A 19,952-nucleotide genomic window follows, 5' to 3' on the forward strand; every position below is an offset into this window, starting at 1 on the left:
AACGGGCATGTGAATCTTGCAGGGGTGGATTTTACATTGTCACCTGAGGTTGTTGCTCAAGCAACAGGGATACCCAATGTTGGAGAAGAGTGGAACAAGCGCCAGCTGTTGGACAGATTCCAGTATGAGCCCTACATTAAACCTATATATATGAGGCACCTAACTGGTGTATTTCCTTTCAGATTCTTGAGGGATGAGTATGCACCCTTGATGAGGCTCATCATTCACTATTTCACCTGTGAGGGCAGATTTTCACGTTTGTATTCGTACCATATCCGCTTGTTGATGCATTTCACACAGGTACGGATGATGAACATACCATTTTTCATGTGCCGGAATATTGAGAGGATGGTGCCCTTGGTGCAGAGAAAGAGCCCAGCACAGCAACACAGGAGCATCTACCATTATGCTTTGATCAAGATTGTGGTCATGCATCAGTTGGCCCAGCAGGGTATTCCATGGGAGGATTTCATCTCTCGAGATTTCTTCACAGCGCCACCACCCCCTGAGGTTGTTCATGAGGAGGGAGGACCTTCACAGCAGTATAACATCCCTGAGCCCAGACATGTCAGCTCCCCTCCATTGGTCACATATCAGAGAGGCCACAGGGCCTTATTTGCATCAGCTCGGCGAGTATTTTCTCCACATCAGGTGGAAGGGGTCTCGCTTTCTTCATCAGCACCGCGAGTGTTATCTCCACACCAGGTGGAAGGGGCCTCGTTTCCAACAGCAGCACAGGTATCAGAGAGGGGCAAGCAGCCCATGATTGAGGAGGGATTGTCAGGTGATCCAGATATTGACATCATTGATCTTGACACCCGTTTTCCTAGCTCGGAGCTTAAGGAGATCATTCAGCAACGGGAGGATGAAAATCGCTTGTTGCAAGAAAAATTAGAGATGGCACAATGGACAATCACATATTTAGAGCAGCGCAACAAGCAATTATAGGATGAGCACACTCTCGATGAGTTGCGGAGGATCCATGAAGACCGCGACTTGGCTCGTAAGAGACCCGGTGATTTGGTACCCATTGAGCGAGAGGCTATGCTTCTCCGGGTCAATGCTCATTTGGAGAGGTTGCTGGCCAAGGCTAACAAAGATAAGGACATGCTCCAGAACATGAAAAACCATTATTGGGCTCGAATGCACATATGTAAGGCAAAAATGAAGGTGCTCAAAGGACAGTTGGCCAAGGCACTAAAACGAAGAAAAAGGCCCGATCCTCTCCACATCTTGGCTGAGGCTTCCTTGAAGGAGCATGGTGCTAAATGACTTACCTTCTACACAAATTTCAAAAAAAATTGAACATTTTTGGTCATTTGTGAATTTTTTGGGCAAAAAACAGGTTTTCTTCCCCAACGCGTAGCGCGCCGTGCGCTACCCTGAAGATGGGAAACTCCTTTTCATGAAAACTCAGCATTTTTGGATTTGTCATGCAAAAATACACTTGCTCAACAATTTCCAAGAGATTCCATCAAGTTTTGAGCCTCCAGAAGGTCACAAAACAAGCAAAAAATGACTTTCTGCCACTTTTTTGACACACAGGAAGCAGTCTTGGGAGGTTGCAATTTTGGAGGAGCAAATGGTCACCAAATTCAGAAATTCTACTTGGGTTGGAAAGTAGACATCCATACCTTTCCAACAAGCCCACTTTTGCCTCATTTGGACTCGGGAAGTGCCTCAAAAGCAGGCCCAAAGGCGTGCTACGCGTTGAGAATCAGGGCGCTACGCATCAGGCTATTTTTCCAGAAATGCACCTACAGCTCAGCAAAACGCAGTTTTGACTAGGTTTGACTTTTTGGAGTGGGTTTTGATCCTCCTTGATGTAAAATATGTAATTTTATGATACTTTGACACTTATTTATCTCTTCTAGAAGATTCATTCATGAAATAGGCAAAAATTTAATGAATGAATTGGTTTCCTAGCTTATAGAGGCAAGTTGTTTTGACTGCCTAGATTTTAGTGCTCAGTTTGGAATTGGTTGAAATAGCTCCTAGGATAGTGAGCTCGACCCCTAGAGGCAAGGAAAGATGTTAGATTGCCTATATTATGTACTTTCTTGGTCATTTTCATGGTTGGACTCTTGAGGGAGAAAGCTTCTATTGTATTACTCATTGTATCTCTGCAATTTTGGCAAAGGAAAGACCAGGGTTTTGCAGCACTTTTTGGGATTCCTGTGGTTATTTGTGTTGATGGTGTGCTTCTCATGTACTTGTAAGTGTGTTATGTGTATCATTTTCCCACTTTTCTTTTCTGCACATTAAGTAAATGAAGTGTTAAGGTAGAATTCATGGTTGCTACGCTCTGCCTTTAAGTTTGCTTAATATCAATGTTTTCAGCTGTTTAAGGAGAATTCAAGGTGATTGCTTGCTCTCCTTAGCTCCTCACCAGTCATTCTCATCCATCCAAATCTTTCAAAGGCATCAATACAGTCTCCTACCTTGCCCCAAAGAACCCCCTACGAAAACTGTGTCCAATCCCCGCACCCAAAATTGCCTTTCCCTAATTTTCCACCAAAACCCTAAAAATCCCAAATCAAACCTTTTTATCAGTTTACTAGCCTAAAATCAGTGTTCTTTATTGGTTATCTCTGCCCGTTGAAGATCTTTGCCGAGATAGACCGGAGAGAGCCCTCTCCTGCCCCGTAGGGCTAGCTACGAGGCTAAGTGGTTTGATGTTGCCTTGGAGTTTACCTTTTTCAGCCTGAGGTGAAATTTTAAGCGCTAACATACTGGCGACCATACTGGGGAGAACAAATTGTTTGCTGATTGATGTGTTTATTTCATAAGGCTTAGACGGAGTCTGAAGATATGCCAGGTAGCCTTCGAAACGCTTTTGCTTTGCATAAGCGCAAGTAGATAAACGCTGCTTCAGTCGACCTCCGTGAGCTTGTGAATGTAACACTTCATTTGCATTTCACCCCGGTATATTTGCAAACTCTGAACTTTTGGATGATTAGTTAAGAGTTTTCACAGGCTGATTGGTTATTTGTTCCTTGATATCCAAACTGGCTTCCGATTCTGGTCATATATTCAAATCTCATTCATGTCCAGCTATTTTTGAGTATCTTGAAGACATTGATTTTGACGAGAGTTTTGAGTTGTCCTTGTTCAAAACCAAATCTGAAAGTGCACTTGATTCTCTAGTTCCCAACCCTGATTTTGCTGCTGCCCTTGAAATTGAGAGACACAATAAATTGGTTGACAATTTCATCCTAAGAACTCTTCAGTCAGATATTCACGCTACCAATCTTGCTGAGTTCGTTGAAACTATATCTGTTCATATTGGATCCACTATCACGGCGCATGAGCAGACCAATCCTCCTTTTATTTTTGTTTCTCCTATAATCACTTATCCAGAATCTACAGTTGGTTCGCCCTCTACATCCCATACCACTTCTCCTCCTCATACTCCTCATACTACAGCTACACCTACTCCACCTGTTACTCCTAGACCCAATTTACCCAAAGCAATGGCTGCCCGATTTGCTCCCCTTGCTCTTCCCCAAAATCTGCATGATATGCCAGCCGACTACCAGAGTAAAATCCCTATGTTTGATGGCACTCCTCAAAGTGTCTCTGCTCAGCAACATATAGACAAAATGACGACTTTCTTTGATCTATATGAGATAGATGAAGAGGATGTGACTATGCGTTTGTTTGTACAAACATTTGATGGAGAAGTAAGAAAATGGTTCAGAGGTTTGACAGCTAGAAGCATACCCACCTTGGAAGCACTTCAGAGGCAGTTTCTAGATCGATGGGAAATCAGAAAGGATCCACTTCAGATCAATGCTGAGTACAACAATCTCAAGCGCAATCATGGTGAGTCCGTTCAAGATTACATTATCAGATTTAACACAGTTTACAATGCTATTCCAGATGATTTAAGGCCATCTAGAAAATTAGCACTTCTCAAATTCCCGGATGGCTTTGATCCGGAGATGGCTTATTCATTGAGAGATAGAGATCCTCCTACCTTGGAGGATATGCAGAAAATTGCTGTCAGTGTTGAGGCAAACTTGAATGATAAGAGATCAAGGATGAAGGCGGAAAAACGAGTCACAATCAAAGAGGAAGCTTCTACATCAGATCAGCTCCTCCGTAAGGTTGAAAAGATTGAAAAAGCACTTGAACATGTTCATCTTGACAAGCCGGAGCCTCAGATTCGCAATCCAAATTTTCGAGGTCCGCAGCAGCCGCAATATAGAATCAAACAACGTGAAACAAGAGCACAAGAGGCAGTAGTTCAGCAGCAAATTAAACCTCCACTTTAGCAAAATTTTGTGAGCCAAGAATCCGAGGATGAAGGTGATATGGTGGGAGAGGAAAATCACTTCTTCACTCCTGATGATCTGCCCACTTATATTACAGAAGAAGAAGAGTTGGTGAGAAACTCCATCGTCCCTCAGGATGAGCATTATATCTTGTCAAATGATGCAGCGCTTGAAGAAGAATCGGAAGAGTATCAAAGAGGGTACTTGAATGCTTTATCCGCTCAGCAGAGACAATTAAGAAACCGAGTTGTTCCCATAAATCCCATCCAGAAGAGGACAGATACTTCAGCAAAGAATGGTTCAGCTGCCCCACAGAAAAAAGGGAAAGAGATAAGCGATCCTCCAGCAGGTCAATCATCATCATCAAGCAAGACAGATCAGCCATCAAGTACACCGAGAGATAAAGTTGAAAAAAGAGAAGTTCCGGCCCAAGAAGGTGAGAAGGTTTCAGTTTTCAGTTTGGAGAATGAAATTTCAAAGTTGAAAGTGTCCATTCCTTTGACGGAAATCATGAAGAACAGCACTTACCGAGGCCAAATCTCCAAGATGCTGAATTTTGATCCAATGCTAGACACGGTGAATGTAGAAGATGATCAGCCGGAATTGGTTTTTGGGCCCGCTTTAAATGGTGAGTCTCCCGAAAGTGATGTTCCTCCATTCTATATCAGTTTGCGATTGCATGAGTATGTTTTACATAATGCCATGTTTGACTCGGGAGCTTCGCATAATTTGATGCCGAAAGCAATCATGGAAAAGCTGGGACTAGACATCACGAGGAAATATCATGATTTGTATTCGTTTGATTCCAGCCGGGTAAAATGTATTGGTTTGATCAAGGACTTGGTAGTGAGCCTAGATCAAATCCCAGCAAAGAATGTTTCGATGGATGTGGTGGTGGCGGATATTCCTCCGCGATTCGGAATGTTGCTTTCGAGATCTTGGGGAGCTAAGCTCAAAGGTACACTTCAGCTCGATTTTTCTTATGCTACAATCCCGGTCTTCGGTCAGATGAGGAAATTATATCGGGAACAAAAGATGAAATACATGATCACTAGTAAGGAAAAGCCAATTAATCATCCTGTAAATTATGTACATACAAATTTAGAGTCATTTGTTTTGTTTGCGGATAATTTTAATGAGATCGATAGTCAGTTAGTTCAAGCAGAAGATATACCAGACATTACAGAAAATTTTAGAGAAATTTTGAGAAAGGAAAGTGAAGAAAGATCCGCTGTTATGGAGCCAATAGCTGAAATCAATGGGCAGCAAACAGAAAATGCAGAGACATCACATTTTCAGCACTTAGAGGACGATGAGGATGGTCTTTGGAACATGGATTTTGATGGCGCTGTGGGCAGCGATGGTGCTGGTATAGGTGTGTGGATTCAAAGTCCATTTTCTGTCCGAAACAAAGTCCCAAGCAAGGTACGAGTATGTTCTTACAAATTGGCATTCGATTGTTCAAACAATGAGGTGGAATATGAGGCTCTCATTGCTGGCCTGAAAATCCTTCGGAAGCTGAAGGCAAAGAAGATAGCAGTATATGGCGACTCTGAGTTGGTTATAAAGCAAGTGAAATGTGAGTTCCAGGCCAAGCATCCTTGTATGCGAGCATATCGAAATGATGTCCTAGATATCTTGAAGCTGTTTTCTGAACATACTTTGACATGTGTGCCCCGTATCCAAAATGGTGTTGCGGATGCATTGGCTAAGGCAGCAAGCAATCTAAAAATTCCCATGAATTCCAGCAATAAGTTTGAGATTTATGTGAAGCACCGTCCTACAGTTCCAAACAATCAAAGATGTTGGCAAGTTTTCCAAGATGACGAAGAAATCAAGGATTTTCTACAAGTTGAAGGTGAGTTCAAAGACATCTCCATAGATACAAAACCTGAGGAAGTAAATCAGATGGATGTATTGCAACTTAAAGATAATTTTATTCCTAAAGGATTAATTCCTTTGGAGGAGCTGTTTGATCAAGATGACGTGGCCCACAAACCAACTTTGAGGCCAACGGAAGAAGGTGTTGAAGAAGTGAATGTCGGAACAGCTGAAAATCCAAAGATGGTGAAACTATCGAAAGCATTGTCGCCAAAGGTAAAGAAAGAATATATCAGATTGTTGTCTTCGTTTTCTAATGTTTTTGCATGGGATTATTCAGATTTGAAAACTTATGACACAAGTATCATTCAACATACCATTCCCATAAAGCCAAATCAAAAGCCTTTCCGACAAAAGTTGAGAAGAATTAATCTTAAGTTGCTGCCTTTGATTGAGAAAGAAGTTAACAGGTTGTACAAGTCTGGAATTATAGTGCCAATCAGATTTTCCGACTGGATTTCCAACTTGGTGCCCGTGAGAAAGAAGACCGGTGAGATCCGCTTGTGTATAGAGTTCAGAAATCTGAATAAGGTGTCGCTAAAGGACAATTATCCGCTGCCCAAGATGGATCATATATTGCAGCGGGTAGTTGGGGCATCAAGGATGTCGCTACTTGATGGTTATTCCGGGTATAATCAGATTTTGGTGCATGAGGATGACCGCGATAAGACTGCATTCACTACTCCATGGGGGACATTTCATTATGCCAAGATGCCGTTTGGATTGAAAAATGCAGGTGCTACCTTTCAGCGGGCGATGGACATGGCCTTTGCTAATGAGAAGGATGTCTTTTTGGTCGTTTATCTTGATGATTTAACTGTGTTTTCTAAATCTGATGAAGAACATTTGTATCATTTAACAATGGTGTTTCAAAAGTGCAGAAAATATGGTATCTCATTGAATCCAAAGAAGAGCCTTTTCGCCATGAGTGAAGGCAAGCTGTTGGGCCACATCATTTCCAAAGATGGCATTCGTATAGATCTTGCACGTGTGGAAGCTATTCAGCAATTAGAGCAGCCCCGAAACAAGAAGGAGATTCAGTCCTTTAATGGCAAGTTGAATTTTCTGCATCGCTTTATTCCGAATCTTTCCGAACACCTCAGAGAAATCACTAGCATGCTAAAAAAGGACAGCCAGCTCAAATGGACCGAAGAGGCGGTAAAGTCTTTCAATTTGGTAAAGTTAATTTTATCTTCAGCCCCAACTCTAATCAGCCCGGATTATACACAAGATTTTATTCTATTTTCATTTGCTTCTGAGCATACATTGGCAGCTGTGCTGATGCAAAAGAGAGATGGAGTTGAGAAGCCCATTGCTTTTTTCAGTCGTATTATAAGGGACGGAGCGCTGAAGTATAATATCATTGAAAAACAAGCATTGGCGCTGGTAAAAGCCTTGAAATATTTCCGTGTGTACATATTGAATTCTCACATTTTGGCATATGTTCCTAACGCAATTGTTAAAGATGTTTTGGTACAAGCGGAACCGGAAGGAAGGCGGGGTAAGTGGATTGCTGCACTATTAGAATATGATGTGGAAATTAAGCCTACCAAGCTGATCAAGGGTCAAGGTCTCGCTAAATTGATGGCTGAAACAAATCTCCATGTCCTAGACATTAATTTGATAGTTGCCCTATCCAATGAAGACGAGGAGAATTCAGCACTACAGGTATCTGACATCTTTATTTCTTCTCCTTGGTATGTTGATATTGTATATGTGCTTCAAAATTTGTCTTCACCTCCCGGGATGCCTCGAAACAAAGCTAGGACATTGAAATTAAATGCTGCCAAATTTTGCATCATAAAATCTGCACTATATTGGACAGACCCCGGTGGAATATTGCTGAATTGTTTGGTCGAGGAGGAAGCTAAGAGAGCTGTAGAGGATTTCCATAGAGGTGACTGTGGGGGCCACTTGTTTTGGAATACCACGGCAAACAAGATCTTAAGGGCATGTTTTTATTGGCCTTCATTGTTTTCAGATGTATATAAAGCAGTCAAGAGTTGTCATGAATGTCAAATTTTTCAAGGAAAGCAGAAATTACAACCATTGCCTCTCAAGCCCATTGAAGTCAGCGCACCATTTCAGCAGTGGGGCTTGGATTTCATCGGCGAAATTCATCCAGCATCTTCCGGACAGCATTGATGGATATTGACAGCCACCGATTACTTCACGAAATGGATTGAAGCCATTCCCACCCGGCAGGACACGGACTTGGTAATTATTTCTTTCCTTGAAAATAACATATTGTCACGTTTCGGTTGTCCACATAAGCTGATTACAGATAATGCAGCAGCGTTTAAATCAAAGAAGATGGTTGATTTTTGCTACAAATATAATATCAGCTTGGGGCATTCGACCGCCTATCATCCGCAAGGAAATGGGCTGGCTGAATCTTCGAATAAATCCTTGGTAAACATCATAAAGAAATTGCTGGAAATCAATAAGAAGAGCTGGCACAAAAAGTTAGTAAGTGCATTATGGGCTGATCGTGTAAGTCAGAAAAAGTCAATTGGTATGTCACCTTTTGAACTGGTTTACGGGACAGATGCAGTGTTTCCTACTTTACTTAGTATTCTGGTAGCAAAGTTGCTTCAAGAAGCTGGTGGTGAGGAAGATTCCATGCAAAGGCGGATTGGTCAAGTGATTCATTTACAGCAGACACGGGAGGAGGTTCTTCACAATACTCTCAAGTTGCAAGAGCGCATAAAGAAAATCTATGACAGGAAAGCAAAACCGGATGATTTCCAAATAGATGATGTTGTTTTGAGATGGGATGCTCGAAATGAAGACAAAGGGAAACATGGAAAGTTTGACAACTTGTGGAAAGGTCCCTACAAAATTGCAGCATACCGTGGTCCAAATGCCTTTCTTCTCAAAGAAATGAATGGTGATGTGTTGGGTCCCTCTATTGTTATTTTTGTGGCTTTATATTATTATTGTTAGGTCGGCTGGATTATATTGTGACTCCCTAGACTCCTATATATAGAAAGGAGGTTTTGTCATTTGTATCATCCAAGAATTGTTCATTTATGTAATGTAAAGGAGGTTGCCCCCTCGAAGAGGCTGAATTCTAAGGCGTGGATCTCTCTTTTCTATCTTTTTGTGAGCTGGTTTCATAAACAATTTATCACTTGGGCAATTTTTACGGAAGAATTGATAGCACATTATGAGGATACAAAAAGCAACACTTTTTTTAGCCAATTGATAAGTCTCAAACAAAAGGGTTCAATAATGGAGCACATTGATGAGTTCCAAAAATTGAACATAAGGGTAAAAGATATTCCAGAGGAGCATAGGATTGATGTGTTCATAGGGTCTTTAAAGGATAATATCCAACATGATGTGCGCCTTTGGGAACCTGATTCATTAGAGAAGGCATTCAGGTTAGCAAGAAAAATGGAAAGCAAAATTATGGCAACTAGGAAGCATACCGTTCACAACTATAAAGACGGAAGTGTTGTTGCCCATAGTCTTCCACAACCTACAAGGTTGACACCACAACAATTGGAAGAAAAAAGAGCAAAAGGGCTTTGTTACAATTGTGATAGCAAATACACAAAAGGTCATAAGTGTGCTGAGAAGAAATTATTCTACATAGATTGTGAAGAGGAAGAAGAAAAGGAGCAAGAAAGGTCAAAAGAAGAGGATATATTCCAGGAACAAAGCCTAGATGAAGAACAAATAAATCCGACCATATCTTGTAATGCATTGGCAGGAATTACCACTCCTCAAACCATCAAGATAGTAGGACAAATCAAGAAGAAAAAGGTAATAGTGTTGATTGATTCAGGAAGAACCCACAATTTTATTCATTGTAGGGTAGCAAAAGAATTGAATTGCTTCCTATATCCAGCACCAGAGTGTCAAGTGATGATTGCAAATGGAGGAACAATAAATTGTTCTGGAAAGTGCCATAATATCAAGCTATCCATGGGAGAATATGTATTGACTAGCCCAATGCTTTCCATTCCAATGGGAGGTGCTGATGTTGTACTAGGAGTCCAATGGCTACAATCCTTGGGTACAATAGCTTTTAATTTTCAAGAACTTTTCATGAAATTTTCTGTGGAAGGAAAGGAAGTTGAATTAAGGGGTATTGCAGGGAAACCAGGAAAGATAATCAGCTCTAATGGCATGACAAAGCTTCTAAAAAAGGAGCAAAGAGGTGTAATTGCACAATTATGTTCGCTAGATGTTTCCACATTGGAATCATCTATTTCTCCAGATCTCCAAAAAGTCCTGGACAATCATTCCAAGGTATTTGAGACTCCCAAAGGTCTCCCACCTATGCGTGATCATGATCATGCTATTCATCTGATTCCGGGAAGTGTTCCTCCAAACATCAGGCCGTACAGATATCCCTATGTCCAAAAAAGTGAAATTGAACGTATGGTTACAGAAATGCTAGAGGCTGGTATAATTCAACCGAGTCAAAGTTCTTTCTCAGCTCCAGTAGTATTGGTGCACAAGAAGGATGGATCATGGCGCATGTGTCCGGATTATAGGGAGCTCAACAAGCTCACTATTAAAGATAAGTTCCCCATTCCTGTTATTGATGAATTACTGGATGAATTGCATGGATCAATTTACTTCACCAAGTTGGATCTTCGTTCGGGATATCATCAAATCAGAATGAAGGTTGAAGACATTCCGAAAACGGCATTTAGAACTCATGAGGGTCATTATGAATTTTTGGTCATGCCTTTTGGCCTTACCAATGCACCTTCAACATTTCAAGGTTTGATGAATTCAATTTTCAAACCATTCCTTAGAAAATTTGTGTTAGTATTTTTTGATGATATACTAATCTACAGCAAGTCTTGGAAGGATCATGTTGAACATGTTGACAGGGTGCTACAACTATTGGAGGAGAAACAATTATATGCAAAAAGATCCAAATGTTTCTTTGGAGTCCAGGAGGTGGAATATTTGGGTCATATTGTATCTCATGAAGGAGTTAAGGTAGACCCTAGCAAAATTAAAGCCATTAAGGAATGGAAAATCCCCACATCCATAAAGCATCTGCGAGGATTTCTTGGGTTGACAGGGTATTATCGCAAGTTTGTTAAGAATTATGGGAGAATAGCAGCACCTCTAACAACATTATTGAAGAAAGATTCATTTTCATGGACTCCGGAAGCAACAAAGGCCTTTGAACATCTTAAAGAGGCAATGTGCCAAGCACCGGTCTTAGCTACACCGGACTTCACAAAAACCTTTATTGTGGAATGTGATGCTTCAGGAAATGGAATTGGTGCTGTTCTAATGCAAGATGAAAGACCCATTGCTTTTGAAAGTCGTCCAATCAAGGGAAAGTTTTTAAGCAAAGCTATTTATGAGAAGGAAATGTTGGCAATACTCCATGCACTTAAGAAATGGCGACCCTACCTAATGGGAAGACACTTCAAGGTAAAAACGGATCATGATAGCCTTAAATACTTTTTAGAACAAAGGTTATCCTCTGAAGAGCAACAAAAGTGGGTCACAAAGATGTTGGGTTATGACTTTGAAATCATCTACAAAAAAGGGAAGCAAAATGTTGTGGCAGATGCACTCTCAAGAAAGGATGAGGATGTGGAAGCATTGTTGTGTGCCATTTCTATTATCCAACCAGATTGGATAAACGAAGCAAGGGAGGAATGGAAGAATGACGAAGAAGTGTGGGCACTTATTCGAAAGTTACAACAAGATTCCAGTACTTCTGATACATTTAGCTGGAAAAATGATTCGTTATGGTACAAAGATCGCTTATACCTCTGTAAGGATTCCCAGCTAAAACAAAAGATTCTTATGGAATTGCACACTTCTCCCTTAGGAGGGCACTCAGGATTTTTAAAAACTTACCACAGGGTTAAGAAGGAATTTTTTTGGGATGGCCTTAAATCAGATATTCAAAAGTTTGTGGCGGAATGTTTGGTTTGCCAGCAAAATAAAGTTGAAACAATTAAGACACCGGGTCTATTACAACCTTTATCCATTCCAAGCCAACGTTGGGAGGAGGTTTCAATGGATTTTATCACAGGTTTACCCAGGTCTGAGGGAAAGAGTGTCATCATGGTGGTAGTTGACAGACTTACCAAGTATGCACACTTTTGTGCATTATCACATCCATTTAAAGCCAGTACAGTTTCTACTGCATTTATGGAAACAGTTCAAAAGCTACATGGAAACCCAAAGATTATTGTAAGTGACAGAGATCCCATTTTCACTGGAAATTTTTGGACAGAATTATTTTCTTGTCTTGGTACTCAGTTAGCTCATAGCTCATCTTATCATCCTCAATCTGATGGGCAAACTGAGATAGTAAACAAATGTTTGGAAGGATATCTTCGTTGCTTTGTATCTGATAAGCAGACACAATGGGTCAAATGGTTGCCTCTGGCTGAATGGTGGTATAACACTTCCTTCCATACAGCAACAAAAATGACCCCATTTATGGCACTTTATGGGTATCAACCACCATCCATCACATCATATTTAAGAGAAAATTCTAAGGTTCAGGCAGTGGAACATCACATCGAACATCAACAACAAGTCCTCCAACTCTTAAAGGATAACTTAGTGTTGGCACAAAATAGAATGAAACAACAGGCAGATCAACATCGCAGTGAAAGAAGTTTTGATGTAGGTGATTGGGTATTCCTACGACTACAACCATATAAGCAAATGTCCCTAAAGCAAGCTAAGAAGGATAATAAATTATCACCAAAGTATTATGGTCCATACAAGGTGTTGCAAAAGATTGGTACTATGGCATACAAATTGGAGCTTCCTGCAGCTTCTCGATTGCACCCAGTTTTCCATGTTTCATGTTTAAAGAAGGTTATAGGTGACAAGCTCCCAATTCAAACAATATTGCCAGAACTTGACGAGGAAGGAAAAATTATATTGGAACCGGAAGCAATCACAGAAACAAGAACTCGACAGCTACGAAATCGATCAATTTCAGAGTATCTTATCAAGTGGAAGAACTTATCCGCTGAAGATTCCACATGGGAGGATGAGAATTTTATGCAGAAGTATCCAGAACTACTCAAGCGTTGAGGACAACACTTTTTTGAAGGAGAGGGGCATGTTGGGTCCCTATAATACTAGTGATTACCCCATTACTATTGTAGTTATACCCCTTATTTATATTGTTGTGCCCCTATTACCCCCATATTGTTATTTCTGTGCCCCATAGAATCCCTCTATTGTTATTTTTGTGGCTTTATATTATTATTGTTAGGTCGGCTGGATTATATTGTGACTCCCTAGACTCCTATATATAGAAAGGAGGTTTTGTCATTTGTATCATCCAAGAATTGTTCATTTATGTAATGTAAAGGAGGTTGCCCCCTCGAAGAGGCTGAATTCTAAGGCGTGGATCTCTCTTTTCTATCTTTTTGTGAGCTGGTTTCATAACATGATGATTGTCTCGGAGGGTCGGTCAATGGTCGACTTCTTAAAAGGTACCATGTCTGAGCATTTTCTACTCTAGTCATTATCATTGTAATTACCATTTTACTTTGATTCCACTGCAAGTGTGAACTGATCTTTCATCTTTAGTCCGGGGCCCGCGGTGAAGGCTATAATTCTGAAGATGAAGATTAGTTGGTGTGAGTTTTTCATGTTGTTTGTATCAGTTCATTTTCTGTTTAAAGTTGAAGTCAGTTTGAGTCAAAATTGGTCCAATTTTCAGTCACTTGTCAAGTCAATAAAGCTGTCCCAGTTTGGGTCAAATATGTAAATAATGACTCCATTTCCCAATGATTAAAAGGCACTGGTCTGCTCTCCCAGAGGTCTAAGGTTCTTGGCACCTCCAAGGAGCTACCATCCCCATTGGAGCCAATGTTAGAGTCGGTCTAGTAGCCCTCCATCAACGATCAAAGCTCTTTGCATTTGCATAAGTAGGTGTCTCATCAGTGTCATCTTATTGCATTCCATTAGGCATGCCATAACCCTGATGGAGGAGCTTGTGTCTTTATTCCCCTCTTGGCACTGCTGGATCCAGTTTGTTTCAGTCAATAAAATTCTTTACAGGGTCATTGGTCTTGTCTTGAAGTCAAGGTCCTAGGTTTAGGGTTTAGTCCAATTTTGTCTTTTGAGGTCATGTCTTTTAAGGTCAATAAATTCCCAGCAGGCCAGAGGGATGTCCAGCAAAGCATCACTTCAAATGATTTCATATTGTATAGCTAATTTTTACCTTGAGTTCAAAAACCCTGTTTTTGAAGGCAAGGTCATTTTCTCTTTTTTTGTAAAAATTTGTAAAAAATTCAAACTCTCCAGAAGTTGGCATGCAGCCTTGGTCTCCTTTGCCAAGACTCCTCAGAAGCTATCCCTGCAAAAATTTTCAAGAAAAAGCATCGTTTCAACCAATTTCATAACAAAAGGAAACCACAAGTCAGCAGCAATTAATTTTAAAAAGTGTCATTGCATAAACATTATAAAGTGGGTTTGAGGGGAAATAAATTTAAATCAAGCTTATAAAAGCCCCTCTCTCCTCATTTTGTAATTCTTTTGTCTCCAAGACTCCAAGAGCAAATGTGAAAGGCGATTTACTGTGAAACTGGGCGAATTTGGTGACTGCACCTGCGCGCTACGCATCAGGGCCTGCGCGCTACGCGTTGGGCGCGCGCTACGCGTCAGGGCAGTCTCTGCAGTGCAAAAATTGGTCGGGCGCTACGCGTTGGGTGCACGCTACGCTCCAGAGCCCGTGCACTACGCATTGGGTTTCCACCTTCAGAAATTTTCCAGTGAGCCACAAATCGACTTTTTCCTCCTCAATTTCTTCAGCATTCAAACAGTCAAAACAGCAGGTCATTTGAGCAGAAGCAGCAGTACATTTCAGCCATTTTGCTCTTGAAACCATGTCAAAAACCGAAACAGATTATGAGCAAAGTGATGACCCTGAGTCAACACCGGAGGTTGAGGTGCCAAGGAGGCCTCACAGGGGTGGTAAGGGTGGTCAGCATGTGAGAGAGGAGCCCACCTCTTTGGCCTATTTGCAAGCTTGTCCACTTGCAGTCACATGTTTCCGTCATCAATCATGCTATGAATATTGCGAGAGAATTTCCCAAATTCAACACCACAGGGAATTGGTCCGCTTGTTTGTTTTGCATTTGCACAACGAGCATGTGAATCTTGCAGGGGTGGATTTTACATTGTCACCTGAGGTTGTTGCTCAAGCAACAGGGATACCCAATGTTGGAGAAGAGTGGAACAAGCGCCAGCTGTTCGACAGATTCCAGTATGAGCCCTACATTAAACCTGTATATATGAGGCACCTAACTGGTGTATTTCCTTTCAGATTCTTGAGGGATGAGTATGCACCCTTGATGAGGCTCATCATTCGCTATTTCACCTGTGAGGGCAGATTTTCACGTTTGTATTCGTACCATATCCGCTTGTTGATGCATTTCACACGGGTACAGATGATGAACATACCATTTTTCATGTGCCGGAATATTGAGAGGATGGTGCCCTTGGTGCAGAGAAAGAGCCCAGCACAGCAACACAGGAGCATCTACCATTATGCTTTGATTAAAATTGTGGTCATGCATCAGTTGGCCCAGCAGGGTATTCCATGGGAGGATTTCATCTCTCGAGATTTCTTCACAGCGCCACCTCCCCCTGAGGTTGTTCATGAGGAGGGAGGACCTTCACAGCAGTATAACATCCCTGAGCCTAGACATGTCAGCTCCCCTCCATTGGTCACATATCAGAGAGGCCACAGGGCCTTATTTGCATCAGCTCGGCGAGTATTTTCTCCACATCAGGTGGAAGGGGTCTCGCTTTCTTCATCAGCACCGCGAGTGTTATCTCCACACCAGGTGGAAGGGGCCTCATTTCCGACAGCAGCACAGGTATCAGAGAGGGGCAAGCAGCCTATGATTGAGGAGGGATTGTCAGGTGATCCAAATATTGACATCATTGATCTTGACACCCGTTTTCCTAGCTCGGAGCTTAAGGAGATCATTCAGCAACGGGAGGATGAAAATCGCTTGTTGCAAGAAAAATTAGAGATGGCAAAATGGACAATCACATATTTAGAGCAGCGCAACAAGCAATTAGAGGATGAGCACACTCTCGATGAGTTGCGGAGGATCCATGAAGACCGCGACTTGGCTCGTAAGAGACCCGGTGATTTGGTACCCATTTAGCGAGAGGCTATGCTTCTCCGGGTCAATGCTCATTTGGAGAGGTTGCTGGCCAAGGCTAACAAAGATAAGGACATGCTCCGGAACATGAAAAACCATTATTGGGCTCGAATGCACGTATGTAAGGCAAAAATGAAGGTGCTCAAAGGACAGTTGGCCAAGGCACTAAAACGAAGAAAAAGGCCTGATCCTCTCCACATCTTGGTTGAGGCTTCCTTGAAGGAGCATGGTGCTAAATGACTTACCTTTTGCACAAATTTCAAAAAATTTGAGCATTTTTGGTCATTTGTGAATTTTTTGGGCAAAAAACAGGTTTTCTTCCCCAAGGGTAGCGCGCCGCGCGCTACCCTGAAGATGGGCAACTCCTTTTCATGAAAACTCAGCATTTTTGGATTTGTCATGCAAAAATACACTTTCTCAGCAATTGCCAAGAGATTCCATCAAGTTTTTAGCCTCTAGAAGGTCACAAAACAAGCAAAAAATGACTTTCTGCCACTTTTTTGACACACAGGAAGCAGTCTTGGGAGGTTGCAATTTTGGAGGGGCAAATGGTCACCAAAATTTAGAAATTCCACTTGGGTTGGAAAGTAGACATCCAGACCTTTCCAACAAGCTCACTTTTGCCTCATTTGGACTCCGGGAAGTGCCTCAAAAGCAGGCCCAAAGGCGCGCTACGCGTTGAGAATCAGGGTGCTACGCATCAGGCTATTTTTCCAGAAATGCACCTACAGCTCAGCAAAACGCAGTTTTGACTAGGTTTGACTTTTTGGAGTGGGTTTTGATCCTCCTTGATGTAAAATATGTAATTTTATGATACTTTGACACTTATTTATCTCTTCTAGAAGATTCATTCATGAAATAGGCAAAAATTTAATGAATGAATTGGTTTCCTAGCTTATAGAGGCAAGTTGTTTTGACTGCCTAGATTTTAGTGCTCAGTTTGGAATTGGTTGAAACAGCTCCTAGGATAGTGAGCCCAACCCCTAGAGGCAAGGAAAGATGTTAGATTGCCTATATTATGTACTTTCTTGGTCATTTTCATGGTTGGACTCTTGAGGGAGAAAGCTTCTATTGTATTACTCATTGTATCTCTGCAATTTTGGCAAAGGAAAGACCAGGGTTTTGCCGCACTTTTTGGGATTCCTGTGGTTATTTGTGTTGATGGTGTGCTTCTCATGTACTTGTAAGTGTGTTATGTGTATCATTTTCCCACTTTTCTTTTCTGCACATTAAGTAAATGAAGTGTTAAGGTAGAATTCATGGTTGCTATGCTCTGCCTTTAAGTTTGCTTAATATCAATGTTTTCAGCTGTTTAAGGAGAATTCAAGGTGATTGCTTACTCTCCTTAGCTCCTCACCAGTCATTCTCATCCATCCAAATCTTTCAAAGGCATCAATACAGTCTCCTACCTTGCCCCAAAGAACCCCCTGCGAAAACTGTGTCCAATCACCGCACCCAAAATTGCCTTTCCCTAATTTTCCACCAAAACCCTAAAAATCCCAAATCAAACCTTTTTATCAGTTTACTAGCCTAAAATCAGTGTTCTTTATTGGTTATCTCTGCCCGTTGAAGATCTTTGCCGAGATAGACCGGAGAGAGCCCTCTCCTGCCCCGTAGGGCTAGCTACGAGGCTAAGTGGTTTGATGTTGCCTTGGAGTTTACCTTTTTCAGCCTGAGGTGAAATTTCAAGCGCTAACACAATGAACAGAACTGAAATAAACAAAACAAAAATGGAATTAAAAGCTAAGAAAAATAAATCAGCAGAAAGACAAGACTGATTCCATGTCATTAGTCATTGTGGAAACTATATGCAAATGCCCGGGATGCCTACTGTAATCTGGAACAAATACACTGATCAGCGTTAACAGAAATGTAAAGCATGTAAAATATTGGACAAAAATGAAACGTTAATACCATAAGAAATGCAATATATACAAGTGATTAACTATGGCATAATGAACGTAAAGAAACACAGCATGAAACTGTACAGCAATATAAAACAAAACCTCGGCGTGTGCAGGGGTCCTCTGCACAACCTCGGGCAACAGCTATCAACCACGAATTATGCTCAGAAATAGAGTCTTCTCATATATTCAGAACGCAGTCATAAAAACGAAACAGTGTCACGGCACAGTGGGCTCGTTAACAGTCAACAATACATTTCCAAGACTAACTATTATGCGTATGGAAACACATTATTTATAACAGGAAGCTACATAACTAATTTCCTAAAAACTGTGCTGACAGAGGACACGTGAACGACAACATCCATGGATCTAGCATCATGGTTGCCGTGATGATTAAATCTATTGAGGGTCGTTGTTGGATTCGCCTTATGGAGCAGTCCACAGGTGTCGATACGTCCCCAGAGATCTAGGAACGGCCACGAAAGTCTTCACGTGGTTGAAAAAGGAGTCTTGTTGCTATAGGACTCTGTATTTGACCACCGCTTGACCACCTTTGACCACAACCTTCTTTGACGAATTCGACTGACCCAATAGGACTCGGTCCATTTCCACGTCATTTGCAACTTGCCCATGTGGCTCGATTTGCCTGAAGACGCCTGCAATATAGACTTTAACAAAAAGGCTGCAGAAAGTTGAACTGGCTGCAGAAAGTGACAAGATTCCGCAGCTTATAAGCAAAAATCTAGTTCAAACAGCAAACACACATTATAGTTAGAAAACCACTTTATGTGCTCTTTTAAACTCAATATGCAATGATGTTAACAGCTTATGAGGTCCAGGTGGATGGAAAAAGTTTAGGAAAATGTATAGGAAAAGTGTGGTTTCGGGGCTCAACATACCCCTACTGCGAAGGTGTTGCATGTCCCCATGCAACCAAAATTTTGATCATTCTCCCTTTAATCCATGTGCTCTGAAACTTTTGCCAGTACATCCAGCCCTCTTCTCTTCTTCTTTGGTGGTGCTAACATCCTTGGTTTCCTCATCAAGCATCTGGATTTGAGGTTGATCAATGCCCTACTCAACCTCCTGCACTTTCTCTTTAATTTCCTATTCTTCTTTTGCCATAGCCCAAGGTGTAACATTGTGTTGTCATGAATGATCTTGTCCAATCTACTTTGTTCCTTTAGTGCTTCATTTTCTTGTTTAATGTGTCTGTTTAAGACCTCCAATTCAAAAACCTCTTGTTTCAATGATTAGACTTGTGTTTCTTGTGCTATGTGAGGCTGAGTGGCTGACGTGCTTGGACTTGCAGTTGTTTTCTCTAAGGATTCTATATAATCGTACATATCCTGCTGATTCGGGTCTACTTCGGGTGTAGTCTTCCTTGGGCTGACCCCAAAATCCTGTTGAGAGGGATTGATCTCAACATTTTGCCGAGAGGGACTCATATCAACATCTAGCTGTGAAATGGAAGTATGGTGTGGGCTGTGATCAGGAGAGGTTGCTGGAGGCTTTTCTGGGGTTTCCCCCCCAAATCAATAAAGTGGGGTCCTTTGGTTTTTACTGTCTTTAATTTCCCTCTAAGCCTAGAGCTTCTTCTTACATGCTGTGGACTAGTATCTTCCTCCATACTCTGCTTTTATTTTCGTTTCTTCTTGGCTGCAGCTGCTTTTTCTCGAAGATAAGCTAACCTTTCAGACAGTGTTTGGTGGTCTTCTTTTTGAGAAGGCTCTGAAGTTTGAAAT

Source organism: Pinus tabuliformis, chromosome 2_1, assembly GCF_031772625.1.
Source record: "Pinus tabuliformis cultivar Carrire ecotype Pingquan chromosome 2_1, CPIR1, whole genome shotgun sequence".
Taxonomy (NCBI): Eukaryota; Viridiplantae; Streptophyta; class Pinopsida; order Pinales; family Pinaceae; genus Pinus; species Pinus tabuliformis.